At 42.4% G+C, this 18518-nt stretch overlaps 1 protein-coding gene across 1 annotated transcript in view; it reads left to right on the forward strand.

Annotated features, from left to right (window-relative positions):
- The first annotated feature begins 2325 nt into the window (after positions 1–2325).
- The window catches only part of HTR1F (5-hydroxytryptamine receptor 1F), a 107609-nt gene continuing 91416 nt past the window's right edge, over positions 2326–18518 (forward strand). Inside the window, exon 1 of the mRNA XM_017830720.1 lies at positions 2326–2492. The gene's annotated coding sequence lies outside the window, so the exon portion shown is untranslated. The remainder of the gene's footprint in view (positions 2493–18518) is intronic.

Genomic DNA, 18518 nt, shown 5'->3' on the forward strand with positions numbered 1-18518 from the left:
TAGGTGTGCTGTAGAACAACTTGCTGGAGTGACAGAGTGAATAACAAAAAATAAATGTGTTCAAAAATTACCTGTAGACACTCTTATAAAAAAAGATCCCCGGAGGTGATTAGATACAAAGGCACAGCTAGTGTTTCAAACTTGCCTTGCCTAAGCTTGAGCAAGAGGAGAGGGTGTTCCAGGACAAGGATCTCTCCGTATTTGCTCAGGTCTCACTCTATTCCTGGGTACCTGCTGCCAGCTCTCCTCAGACAGAAAACAATGGACTTGGAAAGAACTTCTGCCTGACCCAGTATGAACTCTTCTTATGTAAAAGAACACAGCAAAAAAAAAAAAAAATACTCTGAAAAATAAGCTTTAAATTGCTACCTGTTATAATCAAAACAGAAAATCCCCTTCTTGCTACTGTCAGATCCATTTCTGTGAGGCACAGCAGCTGAACAAGATGACACTACACTGAGTAGGGCACAGTCTAAGAGGATGAGCCACAGTTTGAAACTAAAACAAATACAAAATAGCAATGAGCAAACCCAAAGCAAACACCACAGGAAGCACGACGTCCTAAGGAGATATTTGAAGATGGAGATGAAAGACTACTTACTTACACTGTGACATCCAGCACCCTTGCCCTCTGTTTTGGGAACCACTAGATGGTTTCTGCCAGCATCAATGTCACTCAAGCAGTTGCACCTAAGAGAAAATATTTTCAAAGGTTTATAGGCACTGCAGAAGAATAGCATAGTAAATCGTCAGTTCTGGAGAGGCATTTTCACATTCCTGTTAGACTGAGTGCAATGGCATCAATCTAAAGCCAGATGCAGACTACAGTGCAAACACAGGTTAATCATAAACAGTTGATAGAGCAGAACTGTTTTGCTATTATTTCTGCTATTTCTAAGGTCACTTGTGGTGTAATTCATTAATTCAAACAATAGCAGGTGATATATATAATTGGTAGCTGAGGAAGGAGACTGCATTCACCAGTGCCAAAACCTGCAAAAGAAATAAGATTATTCAGCTCATATAAAACTGGAACTTCAAAAGCCTGCAGAAGACAAGTCCTAAGCAGCCGCTTCAAAACCTGGCAGGCACCAAATGACCCAGGAATACTGCATCTAATTAGACTGATGAGACGACAACATGGCTGTGTGCTGCAGGTAGTTGTTAGACCTTCTATCTACAGAGGCTTTCCTTTGCCTTTTTTAATAAACAATGTTATAAATTAACCTCTAGTACTTTCAGCTCTTCTAACCTTTTGTGGAATAAAAGTTTTGCAATGGTATGTATGGGCTTGTTTCACTGAAACACGTTTTGGTTAGCTTCAAAGGCAAATACTTGTATAAATAGAAGAGCTCAAAGCATTGCTTGCAGATAGTTTATCTGGGTGGTACTCAGCCTTCTCAGATGATGGGCTAAAAGCAACTACTGAGACCTGTTGAGTGTGGAGGCCCAGGGCTGAGTGTCGAGAAGAGGGAGGAAAAAGGCACTGAGTAGGTCTGCTACTGTTGCGTTCAGAAGAACCTGGGGTTCACCCTAGGGACAGCAGCTCAGTTACCCCCCAGGCATGTCTAAGCTCCTCAGCAAGGTATCGCCCACTTCAGATTCTGCTGGTCCAAACACATGCCTCTGACAGCTGCACCTTTTCTCTGCAGAAGAACTGAGCACACGCTTTTCCACCTCTGCACCACTTTACATGCGCCCTGGCACCTCTCCCTCACAGCCCGGTCGTAACGTTTTGGAGAAGGCTGACAGCTTCACCCGCTAACTAGCGCACACCTGCGAAGCTCCAAAATCCCACATAAGCCCGGTGCTTGAAACAGACCTTCCCCTTCACCCCCCTCACCAGGCAGAGACTGAGAAGACAACGACGAGGCAGCAGCAGCAGCCGCTTTCCCACCCAATTTAGGATAAACCAGGGCTCCCCCCCACCCCGGAGGACTTTCGCAGGGCTCCTCCCAGCCCGCGTCCGGCTCGGGGGAGCCGGGGAGGAGGCGGCACAAGCGCGGGGCAGCCCCCGCACGGCACCGCTGCCGCTGCCCGCACATCGCGCCGGAGCGGCAGGTCCGCGCATCTCCGGGCATCTCCCGGGAGAGCCGCGGGCAGCGCGGGCGGAGCAGAGCCGGGCATCATCCCGGGCATCATCCCGGGCATCATCCCGGTGCCCGCCCCTGCCCCGCCCCGGCGGCTCCCGCGAGTGGCGGGGCTGCTCCGCCGGGCAGGGCAGGGCAGGGCAGCGCTCGGGGAGGCGCCCGGGTTTGCCCACCCGGCTGCCGCCTCCCCGCCCCCTTCGCCGTGTTTTTCTTGTCTTATTTTGGGCGGCTGCGGAGGGAAACGCTTCGCTCTCCGCGCCGGAGCCGGCGCCCGCCGCGGTGTGGATGCGTATGGAGGAGTCCTCGTGAAAGCAGCTCCCGACGTTTCCCCCCCACCCACAAAAAAACCCACCAAAAAAACCCCCAAACCCAAACAAACCACCCACTTGGACAATTAAAACGGTAAATCTGGCTAACTTTTCATTATCTTGCTTGCTGTGTGCTTATACATGTAGATATTTATGGCTTATCTGGCTTCATTTCGTCATCCTTTGGTTTTCGTTAACTAGCTTTATCTTGTGCTGCCGGAGAACTTGAAATACGGTTTGGAGCAGAGGAGGACTCTGTTTCTGCTTTTGCCTAAAGTTGGACTGAGGAATGAAAACCTTCCTAGTTCATACCAGCCTTGCAAACAATGTTCGTTTGTTTTATCAACCTGAACGTAGATGAGATTTCCTGTGGCAGCATTCCCTTGAGTTTGCTTTTCCTTAGTTTAATTTTTGCCGATGCTGTCTAATAACGGCAAAGATGTGTGTATGCTACACACATGCAATCCCATACACCGATTGATTTTGTATGCTGGCATTCCCATCTGAAATTCCAAGCAGGTTTTGAATCTCTTTATGGTGTTAACAAGTGAACTGTCTTCTGTTTTCATCCTAATTCAACTTGAGGATTCTGCAAAAGAAAGTCACCCAAACCAAATCAAGTGGTATTTCTTAGCTCTGTAAATATTTAGTTTCCTTTTCAGTGATGGAAGCATGCTGTGATTTGTGCAGTTCACTCAATTTGTACAGGTTCATAATCCAGAGAGCTTTTGTTTGCAAGGTTATTAATTTTATACAGTTACTGTACTAGTTGGATGCTTTATGAGACTGGGCAACTCCAGGCTTTCTGCACATTATGAAAACCAACTTTAGGAGATCATATGTCTTTGCTTTGTTAGATATTATAATTTCAGAGATTTCTGTTCTCTACTGTTCTTCTTATCGGAGTATTGATACAGCAGATATTTATCTAAGAAAAATATCTCACTGAGATGTCAGTATGCGTGGAGAAAAGAATGTCTTATTCTCATAAAAAAAGAAAAAAATGAGAGTATGCATGGTCGGTAAAAATTACTGACCAGAACTTTGCTGTAAAATATGAGCTAAACTGCCAAGTCTGACTCAGGAAAAACTCAGGTCAGTGTAGACTTTGTTGCTCTTCACTGATTTTTTTGACTTCTCGGGAAAGAAATCATGTATTGAGCTACCTACCCACACATGCATGTGCATATGTACCTGCACAGGCACACAAGCCAACCTGATACTTTTCAAGCACAGGACTTGTGATTTGAGTTTTTGAGCCACAGGGGACTACGAAGAATGCAGAGGAAAGGAAAAAAAAGGAGGAGGGATTTGCAACATTGACTGTTGGGCACATAGTTTAGGGACTTGGAAACTGGTCTCAGGAGTCAAAGCAGAGTGACAGAACCCCACGTGCTCTTCAAGGCGCCTGGCACGTGCCTCTGCTCTGAACTGCTGCTTGCTGTGATTACATCTCTGAATTAATATTTGAAAAACTTATGTTCATCCATTATCTGTCTTGTTAGTGTTGAAAACGGTATAAAAAGTATGTATTTGTTTGTTATTTTCAGTCTCTTAACTACTAAGATCTGTTGACCCGAGAGACAAGTATTTTGCTTAGGGGCTAAAAAAAAAATATGGTCTTTGCTCATGATCATAAAAACTGCTGTGTGCTGACACTGCACACTTCACTTTTTGCAGTGTTGCATGAAACAGGAATATAGAAGTAGGGGGGTTGTTTTCCTTGCCTGTGGGACACGAAGGGTTAAGTGACTGGTCAGCAGCGTTGCTCAAAGCATTAGTCACTCCAAGGAATATTACTTTGTGAACACTGCAAAAAAGTCAACAATTGCATCAAGTTGTTTTTAGATACTGTAAGTAGACTGCTCTTGATACTTCTGCCTCTTCAGAATTGCCATTCCCACCTTCTCTCTTTGGTGTGATTTCTGCCAAGTCCAGAATTCCACCAAGCCTGTCATAAATATCTGAAAGTTTCTTCTTTCTGCTTGTGGGGACTGAAGTACTTGGAGTGTCCAGGTAAATTAGCTCCAAGCCACTGTGAAATGTTAATGCAATAAATAAAACAGACTTTGAGGTAAGTCAGAAATCCTGCTCTCTTAAGAAGGTATTAGTCAAGCCTCTGATGGTGGTGGGGGGTTATTTTTCCCAGAAGTTTTGTGCTCTATAGCTCTTACAGCCTTCAGTGAAACCTGCAAATAAGCAAGTTTCCTTACATATTTCCTCCTTCTTCCTTCCTTCCCCTTTGTGAGCTCCAAATTACTTGGCTTTTCATCCAGGCAGCAAATAAAAGGGCTATCAGAATACACTCAGGCAGGAGTCACTCACTGCTTGTAGTATCTGACTTTTCAGTACCAAGAGCCCTTTTGAGCTGGGGTTACAGACAAAAAGGGCTCATGCTGAACAGGGCATGTCTCAGGGGCTCGTGGCATTTTGAGCTAATTCCACACCTGAGGATGACATACCACTGTTTTAGTGTTTGAGAGAGCATAAGTGATTGAAATTCAGATATCTTTAATAACTTACTAATGCATGGCTGTTAGAGGTGACAACTGAATTTATTGGATCTGAAAGGGTAACACCTTTTTGCATGATTTCCTTTAAAGTATTAATTGGAAAAAGCCTTATATACTGCCAGATTCAGTAGCTTGCCCTGGTAATAGCCCCTCACCCAGAAACAGGGGGGAAAAAAAGGCATAGCCTCAAAACTGCAAGAAAAAATTCTTTGTAAGACAGCTTTAGTAGTTGAAATCAGTTTTTATACCTTTGTCTTTTAAATGACTAATCTCTATCTGTGGGTGTCCATTTAACCTGTGATATAACTTTAGAAACTGCTGGAGGCAATTTGTACTTTAGGATCTCAAGTGATTAACGTGAGGTGCACAATCTCATGCATTTCAGTATTTGATGGGTTGTGTCTCTCGGCTTTGGATGCCTTTCGGTTTTTATTAATGTTACATTTTCATCTACAAGGTAATTTATGAGCACAAACAAAGGTTGCTGACTCTCTCATTCAAGCTTCAACTGTTATGGCATTTTTATACAAATGCTCATTTACTTTGTCATACCATTTAGAAAAAGGATCAGTGTGATCCATTATTCTGCAACTATTGTGTGAAAAAGTGATTCTATCAAACCATGTCCCCTGGTTATACTTTTTTATAAACTAATTATATATGTCAGTTATAATGTTGCCCTCTCCTACTATGCTATATTTCCAAATGTAATAGAGTTGGAGAATATTCAATCCAAGAACTAAACAAAGTATTTTTTCAGTTGGCATTTGATGTCTATGGTGGGAAAGTTGCCCCTGGCAGAGAAACAAGTCCTTCAGTGCATATACTTCACATTTTAATTAAAACCAGGGCACATTTCAGAAAATGCTGGGAATGTATATTATATATATTGAATTTCAAGTGTTATTTTCTTGATGGTTCATCTTACAAATTAGTAATGGAGAAAAGAGAATGGAATTGATGGTCATTTCCTCCACTCTCTCTTTATGTCATCAGTTCTCCTGCAGTTCCTGGAGGAAGAAAAGCACATGGGAGCACAGTAAAATATGCAGACCTAGGCATCCTTAGAAGTGATTAAACACTTCTGAGTTTCCCTTGCCTACACTAGGAGTGCATCACATGGTAATTTGGGAGGCTTACTTGGAAGTAGAAGAGCTACAAAACTGGTTTTGACTCTTACAGCTGTGCATCCGTGTGTGGGGGTTTGCAGGTTTTCTGCAGGGGAGAGGTAGAAAGCACAAAACTAAAGGCAGGATCTCTGGTTTTAAATAGTCCACCACGAAGCATCAGCTGCTCAGCACCACAAAAAGCCCAGCCTAAGGACTCCCACGTCACTGGCTTCTTCAAAAAATGAGAGGATTCGAAAAAGTCCATCAGCATATGAGCAAGTAGCCTCGTTGACTATGTTTAAGCATTGCGTCTTCTTGTCAAAATGCAAGCTGAGTTTTGAAAGTTTTGAGTGGCAAGCACCCCCAAATTTAAGATAAGGCTTATCAAAGTGATAAAATGGCTGCCTAAATCAATTTTTTTTCCTTATTTTTCCTAGAATTATGTGCTTAATTAGTTGTATTTTGTAAGAAACCATTACTGCGCTACGTTAAATGAAGGCGTAACTTTTTTAGGCTTTGACTGAACTTGATTTTTGTTGATGGTGAAAAATAGAACGGTTTGATGGCAAGAACATCCAAAAAGAGTCATCCATTGAGCTGGCTCATGTACAAACACAGCCTTTATGCCTTAAGTGCTAAACTTTTAAAGAGTCATTCTCCACCACGGGGAATATTGGACTTAATGGTGACAATCCTGCTAATAAGTTGTCTACAATGTGCACAGAGAGGCTGAGGTGATTTTGCTATCTACTTGCATATACAGATATTAATTTCATGGAAGCCAATATAAACCCCATGTGAATGAACAAAACATTGCAATGAACCATGAAGGAACATTGGGAATATGACTTGGTGGAGAAAGAGGAGAGAAAAGCAGAAACAAAAACCAAGAATCACAAAAATGTCTGATCAAGTATGTAGATTTTTGACAGACTAGGTGAGAAGGGCTGGAACTGGCTACCTCACCCACAAGAGCCACTGCTTATGCAGTAATGAGAGGTGATTATAATTTGATGGAATTCTTCCAAAGGGTACTTTGTACCTATTGAAGCGTGGTTGTATTTGGCAGCTTCTCCTGATTTGAGGAGAACTTCTGAACTCTGCTGCCATAAGTCACAATCAAAAATGTGACAATTTTAGAAAATGTTTGACCTTCAAAATAGAATTTGAGAGCTTTGAATTACTATACCTGTTAACTGCATAGTCCTGTCTGCAATAACAATTATGGTCAAAAAGACAACAGTCAGATTCCTCTTGCCCCTTTTTCACAGTAGTGGAAGTAAAAGTTCACTTTAATCAAGTTTCATTCCTTGTTCCCACTTTCTTCCTAAAGCTTTCTGTAGCTGATTTCTGCAGCAGCTGAACGAGCAGAACAGTTGGCTTGGATCTTCTCATGGACAGGAATGCCAAATGTTCTCTTCTTATTGCTTCCTACCTCTGACAGAGGACATGGTGTTCAGTGCATCACTCCTATGGTCAGCAGCAAAACATGACTTCAGGATCACCTTGTACCTTCTCTCCTTCCTCTTTCTCCCAGTCCCACTGTTCTCCTTGCCTCACAGCAGCTGCTTTTCAGGCAGTCGATCTTTCCTCATCCCCTGCTGTTTGAGTTTCCTGGGTTTTGACTTCCTGGATTGCTACTGGTTGCACTCACATGGAAGCACTGACACTGCCCTGACTGGAAAACTTCCTGTGTGGGCAGCAATAATCATTGTGGCTGTTGTTTTTCCCTCAATCCAGAAGCCAGTGTGCATGACAGTTAATATAGGGCTGCTGTAATATATGAAAAACAAGCATTTTCAAATTGTAATGCAGGTGATTTCTTTGTGTTATAACTACATTTGTTAGTCTCTAGATGCATACATGTGGGCCATAATTGGATCATTTGCTGAAGAAGAGTGATCCTTCCTCTGGGAGAAAAGAAACATTCCATTACCTAGCACTGTTGATTCGATAGCATTAAATCCATTCAGTTTACGTATACTAAGCGTAAGATTGTCTCTAAATTCAATATGGAGGGGAAAAAAGTAGCTATCAATACTCATTTTCTTATCCTCAGCTTTGTGCCAGATTATAAAAGATCAGCCTGGCTTGGAGAAACCACTGCAGTAGGCAGGGATGGAGCCCACGGAGTACAAGTTTGTTATCTCACTGCGATGACTGTGGTTCACTGAGTCACTGACGAGAAAGGGGTGCTCTAAAACCAAAAGAGAAAACTGAAACAGAGAGGCCTATGATCAAAAGATGATCTTTGGGAGAGATATCAGGCCGTGGTTTATTGGTAACTCAACCACTAGAGGATGTTGGCAAATTTGGGCCACATCTGTATTGCTTACAGAGGCAGCTCAGTCAGCTATTACAGCATCTTCCTCCAATTGGTGTTATAATAAATCCTGGTAAATACAGCACAAGCTTCTAGCATTGCCACAGACACAAAGCAATAAATGTGTCTTAGTGAAAATACTAGGAGGAGTATGTATCACTGTCTGGAAAACTTTAATCAGAAAATAGGTCTTAACAGCTCGTTATAACAACTGTTGTCAAGTTACAAAGCTTACACCACTTGTGACTGTTCAGGAGGCACTCCCAGGTATCGTGTTTTAATTAATAGTTTGATACAAATTAGTGTTTAATTATTCATTAACAGCTGAGCTGAGGGAATAACCTGTACACCTTGCAAACGTGCAGGTGATAAAAAGTCTAGGAGGAATGCAAATGGCTGGAACAACTGGGTTGGAATTAAAAGCTGTTTTAAGAGGTGCAGATAAATAGAATGAGTATCAAGGGCACTCTTGGACAGGAACAACCAAGAGTGCAAATAGAACAGTGGAAATGACTGACCAGGCAGAGATGCACTTCCCAGGGTACATCAGCCATCTCACAGAGCTGATCCATGTCCAGATGATGTAACCTTTGGATGCTTCTTGAAAAACTGCTCCACGGCCATCCACATCCTGAACCTGGGTCTGTGAGGAACAGAGAGAGCCTCCTGCAAGGGGGGATGTGATGGGAGCCGAGGTGACCCCAGTGCAGGCACTGTCTCATTGAGGGGACACAGCCAAGCATGGGCAGGCAGAGCCAAGGGCCAGTAATGGGACCCAGTGACAGCCCCACCACAGTGAGGGGGATGAACCAAGGCCAGGGGCCACCCAGGGGAGCAACCAGGAGCAAAAAACCACACAGAAAAAAATTTCAAAGGTACCAGAGAAAACAAGCAAATAATAAAATTATCTGCTCAAGAAAACAGGGAAGCCAAACTTTGAAAGTCTGATAGCATTTTGGTCTCTGTAAAAGATACATTTGAGGCTGTTGATTTCTTTCCTGGGGAAACAACTGCCTTCCATCCTGTCTTTTCTAATGCTTGTATCTACATAAACAATCTTCTGCACTGGGCTTGCCCAGCATAATGGCATCATTACCGTCTCTTTTGCACAAAGATTTCTTACATGAGGGTCATAAATCAAGCTCATTCATGCTCTGCCTTTTACTGAAGGCTTTTAATTTTCTTCTTCCAGCCAAGCCTCACTTTTCTCAAAGACTGTACTGCAGGTCTTATTATGAAATTACCTGAAGACTTGACAGTTGCCAGTGGCAAAAAGGGCCCCTGCTGTTTTGGAAAAGACAAAATATGTTTCTTTTCATCTAGACCAAAAGCCTTGTGTGATTACAGGGGTTTGGCTCTTTTTTTTCTTTTTCAATTAATATTTTAGGATGTTTATATCTAGAACAAACAATCATTTTCTATTAATAATGAGCATCTGTGCCTACGCTATCACTTTGATTTGCTGTTACCTCCCTGTCTCCTGATCATCCAAACTGTATCATTTTTAGTTTGTTTGGACCCTGTTATGGAGCAAACTCATCAGAGTCCTCCAAGACAAAGGTCAGGTGTGGATTTAGAGATGACTTGTTGAGAAGACCATTTCAAATAAGCCAAGATCATATCCAGATTGGGATCTTTCTGTCCTGCATAGTGTTTTCCAGCACACTTTCAGCAGATCTTCGGCCCCTAAGGTCTCACAAACCTTCACGCCATGTCCAAGGACACATAAGTTATCTCCCCTTTGGTATTAGACTATCAAACTACCATGCCACTGGCTCAGCACTCATGTCAGTTTAGGTACTTTGAACCATAAAACCTCTAAAAAATAGTAATGATATCTCTCAGACACATGGATTTGTGCTAGATGCCATGCAGTGTGGGCCCAGCTGTCCTTTCACACCGCTCTAAATGGAATATTGTGGGCACCAGCCACACTTCAGCTAGGGAGCAGGGATCTCTCAGCAACAGAGGCTTCTTTTCTGTTTGTTTCAGATATTCTTGGTTCAGGGTTTTTGTTTGCATTTCAAATTTTGACAATGGCCTAGCAAGTTTTCTTCTTGGGGAAAACAGGTGAGGCTCTCCTCAGCCCAAGGCAAGCCACCTACCTCTAGACAGATGATAAAATGGTGCAATTGCTGTTGCAAGATGAGCAGCTCCATTAGTTTTTGGCACAAAAGTCAGTGGTGGTGATTTGAACTGTCCGTAAAGACAAATTTGACCTAGAAAAAAACCCTATATTTGGGTACAGCTACTGAGGAAAGACAAGTAAAGAGGGTGCAAGCGTGGAACCTGCTCACAACTGTTTGTAGTGGCAACCAGCCCCTGTAAGTGTTGGGTAAAGAATGGGAGCCTCCCAAATGCTGACAGTTTTCCAGAAAATTACTTGCTCTTTGGTGAAGTCGTTGCAGGGTCTCCAGTGAACGCCATTCTGAGCTGTGTGTGTGGTATTGTGACACAATCTGATATTCACACTGGAATTCTAAATCCACTGCAGTCACCCAAAAGCCAAGAGTGTCATCTCTGCACTTAGATATGTGATCTTTAATCAGCAGCAACAGCTCTGGGTGCATATCTTGCTTTTAAGATGACCTATTAAGCTGTCATCTGTAGCTGCTTGACCTGTAACAGATAATGCCATCAGGAGAAACAAGCACCAAGATGAAAAATAGCCCTGCTTGCTTTCACTGACATTCATCTGACACTCCAAAAGGCTGCAGCTGGGCAGCACAACTGCACACAGATAATCACTATGATGGTACACCTTAATTACCTCTTTCTGGTGGGTTTCTGTTTCTTTTCTCAGTTCTCAGGTATTCCCTCAGTTTTCGGTTATTCTCAAACCTGCTGCTCGTTAACCCTATCCTTGATCTTGCACTGAAATTACTTACTGGCTCTCCTGGTAGTTTGTTAAACAAATGGCACTCATTTCTTGTTGTATATAGCTACACATAAGAAATAGGCAAACCACATTTACTCAGTTCAGCCATTTCAAACTATTAAATCTCCCTAATAGGACAAAGAAAAGGGGGTTCATAGATGGACTGAAACGTCACCTGGTTTTTTTAGTATTAAGAAGCTAAATTCAAAAAAGGTACCAGGAAAGGGTGAAAAATATTAATTAGCAAAACCTGGCATTAGTTTTACAGTGAGGCTCTTTGGGATTTTTTAGACATTATCCTTCAGAAGCAGCTGCTGTCTCAATGGCACACATCACTGGTTACATGAAAGATTTCTGTCTAAGGCATGACATTTAATTTCAGAAAAGCAGTCATTAATTTCTAGCTTCAAAAGTCTGTAAAGTGTGTCAATCATTAATGACAATTAACAAAAATTCTGAATGTAGCAATAATTTAATCTCTAAAAATAAAAGAGAATAAATGTGTCTTGCACATTTTCAGTGCTGTATAATACAGCGTTCTGCCATGAACCTCTGAATATTTAAACACTGTTTCCTCCTTGGGTGCTGGTGAGAAAAGGGAAATGCATAAGGCAAAGGCTAGGCTGTGAAACCAAAGAGGAGGGGAAGAAAGAAGAGTGGGAGGATCTGTCACTCAAAAGAGCAGCCCTCTAACGACAGTGACTCAGTAAGAGAATTTTGTTTAGGAGCAAAATGTGAAACGCATGTTGACACTGAAAAATGGAAAATAAAAAACGTTAACTGAGGGACACTAAACCAAAGAGTAGAACTACAGAGTTTTCTCAACACATTTTGCCATTGGCATCAAAATGTTTCTTATGTTCTGAAGAGCTAATGTTAAAGAACAACTGTAACTGATGGAGCTGAGGAAACTTGTAGTGGTCCATACACACATCCTCCAAAATTATGCCATTTAAAGCAGTAAAATTGTTTATGAACACACCCAGACAGTTTTGCCCAAACAAACTTTGACCAAACATTATTAAGCACAGAGACTTTTCTTTTTTACTTTTTTTTTTTTAACAGTTTTGATACAGCAGTAAAGGAAGATAGTTGCAATGGGACAGCAGTATTTCTGTTTCCCTAATAGTTCAGTAATTGGAAAGCACGATCCAGACACAACTTCTTGCTCTTTGGGGGTTTCTCATCGTGCAGCAGTTTTAACCTCACAAAGGACCACACTCTCTGGCTCCCCTGCACGTTACAGGCTTGGAGCCACAGAGCAGCAGCAAGGACAGCTCCCTAACCAGCTTTTATGGCAATCCTGAAGGTACAGATGGCCTGGCTCAAAGCAGTTCTTTTCTCCATTTGAGAGGAAGGCCCGAAATGGGCTTTGATTGGTGCTGTGAGGGGACAGTAGGAAGAGAACAGCACTTTGTGTTGCTCTGTGCACAGATACCCCACACTTCGAACTGCTTTACTTTTCCCCAGCACAGGCAGAGCTGACCTCTGCTGGAATAAGAGTGTATAGAAAGAAAATCAAGGGATTTGATTTATATCCACATAAAGAGAGGATCATTTCTTTTCAGTACCCACTTGCAGAAAATCCCATTAAATTCTTCTTTCTAAGGACGTATTTGTGAGGACTAGTTGATGCAACACATGATAAATGGGAAAAACAATACACTAGAAGCACGGGGTCTGTTTTGCATCCATGTAAATCTCTTGCAAGAATGGGCTGTATCTGCTGTATTTGGACATATTCTGAGGCAGGGATGGATAAAGAGCAGGATGATTCCTGATTCTCTTTGGAAAATGCTTTCCACTGCAGACCTACAGAGACACTTCTCTTCCTTTAAAAACTCACGTGGTCTCCACTACTGCAGTATCACCTGGATTTTACTGCATGTCCCCATACAGTCTGTAAGGTGGAAATGTGGCTATTCCATTCATTTTATTGACTCAGAGAGAGAGAGAGAGGCAGACCTCTGCCTATGGACAAAGCTAAGGATGATGTAACTGGGTCAGGGAGTTCGCCTCTCACTTTCCCAAGTAAAACAGCAATGATGCTGACTGACTGCTCAGATGTGTGTGGGGAGGATAAACTGGGGACTGTCTGCACAGTTACCAGGACCATTGCAACACTCCTAATCAGCTTGAACAGTCAAAAGGAGCTCCACCTAGTTTTTTAGAAATTGCTCATCTCTGATCCATCAAAAAAGTCATAAGAAAAAAGTTCTATATGAAATACTAGAGAACCAGATTCGGCCAGAATTTTTTCTGTGGAAAAAACAGAATCAAAAAGGACTTTCAATGCAGACAGATGACAAAGCAACTATTTTTCTGACCTGGATGCATCTGTCTGCTGAAATCAAAGACATATGTAATGAAAAAAAGCGAGGGAACACTACATATATCTTTACTTCTCTCATAAATCTGTGAGGTACCTTGGTGGAAGTGGCACAGAAATCTGGATTGAAATCCATTGCAGCAGCACAGAGCCTAAGTTAAAGGTAGGCTGACAGAGAGATGTGTCGAAAGTACATATAGGATGAAGCACCTTTCACACAGGAAGGAGCACTGGAAACTTCAGGACTTCACTTAGAAATGTGATTCTGACCTTTTTACTGCCAATTCTCCTCATAAAAGCAGCACTTTTCCTAGGTGTGGCCAACTTCTTTGTTCCCTTAACTGTTATTGGGAGAACTGCTTATGCAATGACACAATTTATTGATGCCTTTTCTGCATATCTAATGTGCAGTACACCTGTGACTATATTATTCTTACTTTCTCATTTTTTTATTGATACAATATTGTGCAGACTTCTTTGGCAGTAACCTGACATAAAGCTTTGTTTGTTGAGCCCAAACACATTTACTTTCTGGAAACTCATTCATTTAATCTAGAGAAGCACAGATCATTTGAAGAATGATAAAATTACATGGTCAGCCTGAAAATTAAGCCATTTGTATGAAGAGGTTTGCTCTTGTTCAGCTGTAGGTATGAGTCACTGACATAAGAAGTTAAAGCGTTGCAGGGATATTAAGAATATAAAAATAAAGATTTTAATAAATTGGTGAAGTAATAAAAGAAGGCAGGAAATAAAAGCCTTGTTCATTCTGACTGAAACAGAAAGCTTCATTCTGTGATAATGAGAACAGATCATACCCCTCATGTTTCCTGTTACAAATCTTTTGGATCAACACCTGTCAAGTGCTATTGCTGGATGTCCTGCCCTTTAAAGAGTTGTAGGAATCAAGGAGAGTAAGAATCAAGAAGTATTGCTCTTACTTTCCATAAGAAAGACTTTGTCACCCTGTCTCTTTTCTCCAGAATCTTCTCTTCTTACTCTGCCATCTCAGGAAGAGCTGAGTTGCAGCAAGGAGGGGAGGAGGCACCCTTTGGGCAGAACTGTTCTCCTTCTCAGACACAGCTACCTCCCAGCCAGTGAAGAGAAGGTAGTTTGGATCAAGGGTGGAGAGGGGAAAAGAAGGGGAGAAAAATACCTTTCTTCCTTTCTTTGCCATTGTCACCTACTTCTAAAACTTATCCTAAAAGTGAGAATCAGTTTTTCTGCCGTCTCAGTAGTGGAGGGAACTACAAGAATCTGTTCTCACCTCTGTTTCTGTGCCTTTGAGAGCGAACAGTGTCACTCTGAGCTTTCAGGCAAGAGCCTCATCTCCAGCATCTACAGGGGAGCAGCTCATACATTGCAATAAACTGGCTTGGAGTCAATTCAATTTAGATCAAAGAGATGATAATGAGGTAAAGGAAGGAGCTAAAGAGGCAATTCAAAAGATGTTTCTGCCTTCTGGAAGGTTATCCAGCTAGCTACTCTTATCCCTTAAGTTTTTTTGCAATTTAGATTCCAAGTTACCTCTAAGTACCCCTTGCCCAGACAAAATGTTTTTGTGTGCAAATGCTTGTCTGTTTTTTACCCTGTTTTATCTATGTGACTGCAGGAGCCAGTGGGAGGTCAGGAAGAGTCCTCATCAGAAACTAAGGAAGCACATTAACAAATAAATTGAGAAGATAAAAAATATTCCTAGGGCAGTCTCTGCTTCTCAGATTGAGATTCTCTCTGATAAGAGGGAGGCTGTACCCCACCCCTGTGACATGGGGCTGTGTGTCCCGTGAAAAACAGCAAATCCTTATTTGAACAGGGTGGTCCTACTGTGAACTTACCTCCTCCCAGGCACACACATGAGCCACTACCATCCCTTTATGCTTGTTGTCAGGAAGTTTTGAAGGCAGGAGTGCTTGTTTTGGAGAACAAGGTCTGGACCACACTGTCTGAGAAGCCTCTCCTCCTTGCACTGTGCTTGGTTTGAGGAAACCAAACTAATGGAGGTAGGAAAGCTGCTGCTACCCTCCAGCCTCACATAGGCTGGTTCTGGAGCTTCCTCCCTTGCCTGGTTCCTCTAACTGATGGGCATAGAGCCCATCTCACCCTGCAGAAAGTGCTCCATGCCAGCATCTGCAAGTGAGTGCATCTTCCTTAGCAAGGGGCAGGGGCTGGTCTGGACTCTGGGATAGGTCCTGCTTGTCTGGAGAGGGGAAACAGAAAAGTAATTTCTGAGGCAGAGGACTCATTAATGGATTGCAAAAGATCAAGTCTGAACTAGGCATTCCAGTAAAAGTTGTATTTAAAATGTAAATCCACACGTTACACATGAGCTTAAGGAGACTGCTAAATCAAAATGCAATAGGATAAACACAGATAATGAGAAAGAGATGGAATAATTACAAGTGAGAGACTGAAACATAACTCCTGTTATATCATCTACCTGTTTTTCCCTCATACCACCCCTGCACTCTCACTAGACTGTTCTGAATCAGACAATATACTGTCAGTTCAGCAGCAGCAGAGCTGGGGATAAGGCACCATGATTAAACCCTCACAGAGACTATAACAGAATAAATCGAATTATGTAAGTAGCTAATTTTCATAATTTGAAATTACTTATCTGTTATGCAGTCAGAATCACAATCTAGGCTATTAGCAGCTACTTTGGAGTATTTGTGGACATAGTTTATGAGTGCTGTAAGGGAAGACAGCAAGCCATTTTTGTAAGCGAGTGTATAATACATAGTCTGTTCTCTTGGTATGGAAACAGGCAATATATCTGCAAATGAGTTTTAAGCAGGACATGCAGTTCTGGAGGCCTCCACATAAGAGACGTGCCTCTGATTTTATCTACAGCCATCCATAAGTTTAAAGGACAAGAACTGCGAGCGGGGGTTCAGTCTTACAGCTCTCCCCTCCCACCGAGCTGACAGAAGGCTTTCACAGCTGGTTCTGCAGACCTTCACAGGACCTTTCCACCTCCCCTGCAAGCAGCAGTGTCAACTGAACATTGATTTTTTTCAGTGTGGCTTTTCATCACTGAAACGTTGACACTTCAATTATCAGGAGGCCCTGCACAGATTGGAATTAAAAGAAATTAAGAGGTCTTATATCATAGAGCTTAGTATAGCAACTCCCAACAAGTTATCTGAGCAGGGAAAAACTTCTGAAGCTTGCTTTCTGTGTTTTTTTTTTCTTAAAAAAGTTTTCAGTCCTTCTGTTCCCTCGTACGGATTCTCTAATGTCTAATAATAAGTTGAACACATGCTGTGGCCTTTCCACTAACAGGGGCTTGCCTTGTGTCTACTTGGCAGCACGTTCTCATCAAATGTGTCTTGATCTCTCTGCAGGTTGTTTGAAACTGGGCAATGAGTTCAACAGGAACTCATGGGGACTGACAGACAGCACCACCTTGTAGCTGTTTCTTCCCAAAAAAATTGGATTAAAATAGTAGTATCTGGCTATGTGGTAGGCTGGTTGAAACCACCCTTTTTGCCACTTAAAAGGAAAAAAAAAAGTGAGAAAATGTATTTTTAACTATGTATATTAGCAGAGTTATAACAATGTAGATTAGCAGAGTTTCAGGGAGAGGGAAACTGCCCAAATTACTTTTTTTTCCTCATTAATGGTCTAGAAAAAAGACAGTTTTATGCCTTTGTGCAACTGTAAGAAATTACTCTTTTGAAGTGCCCCCTTTTATTAATTACTGGTGATTTGCTTTGTCAGGGATTTCCACAGTGTGGTGTCTCCTTTGAGATAATTGCAAAATCATTATCATGAGGTTGTTTTGAGCAACGTGACGGAAGCCTACCATAGCCTGGTTTCCTACTGGAATTTTTATCCTTCTTGATTATAGGCTGTGTTCCCATGACAATTCCTGTACTCGTGCATCCCAGAATTAGCTCCTCACACGTTCCAGCCTGATGGTACATTAAGCCCACTCAGTGCTCTGCAAATTCACATGTAGGCAATAGGCTCTGAATATGTGGGGAAAGGAAGGTCTCTAATTTGGGTATTAAGGCTATGAAAGATGGGAGAAGGGATGGACAGAAGGAAGTGGAGGAAGTCAAATATGCTTAGAGTTACTCCTTTTTTTAATATTTTATTTTTTTTTTAAATTGAAGTGCCTGATGTCTGTAGGCTATGTAAGTATATACTTTTGGTGAAGTGGAACGCTTGCTTGAAAATGCCATCACTTTATCTTCAGAGTCAGCTGACAGGGAAAGCAGTTCTGTGTTTTCAGATAACTTTTCCTGCAGCTTTCCTTCTCTGCACCCTCAGTTTACCTGGAGGCTCACTGTTTCCCTGATGTGCCTGTGTGTCATTCCCGCTTTAAATGCGTCGCTGGGTGTGTTCCAGCTGCAGAACTACACGCCTTTCTCAAGACCTCATCTCAGTCAAAACCTGAGGAATCCGAGCAGAGACCCACTCAAAGGAACAGCTCCGTGCTCAGCTCTAACTGCCAGAGTAGTTCAGACCTGGCAGTAACATCCAGCAGTGCCAGTAGCTGAGAAGGGAGCATCTGGATGCCCCACCACTACAAGCTAAGTCAAGGCCCCTTGACAGAAAAAGCTCCCAGTAGGTGCTGGTTTGGCTCCAGACCCTGCTGGAGGTTTGCCAGGAAGATCATCTCTGCGTTCCCGTGTTTTGTGGACAGCATTAGTGTTTCTCAACCAAGGCACAATGAATTCCAGCCAGGACTTCAGACAGATCTTCATGGACATCCAGCACTGCTCACTGAACACTTTCAGCTACTACAGCTGCCTAGAGAGCTGAGAGCTGACTTTTTTCTGCTGGCAGTTACAGTTCACAGATTAAAGCCATTCTGAGGCTTTTATGGATGTTTTTGCCCCCAGCCTGTTCTCAAGAAGCTGTCCAGACTGGAGAAGTAAAGCTCTTCAACATGTTTCCATCTGAGAACAGCCTACCATCTCACCATCTGTCACAACAGCATTTGCTAACATTTTCTTC

The sequence above is a fragment of the Lepidothrix coronata genome, unplaced genomic scaffold, assembly GCF_001604755.1.
Source record: "Lepidothrix coronata isolate B3197 unplaced genomic scaffold, Lepidothrix_coronata-1.0 Scaffold183, whole genome shotgun sequence".
NCBI lineage: Eukaryota > Metazoa > Chordata > Aves > Passeriformes > Pipridae > Lepidothrix > Lepidothrix coronata.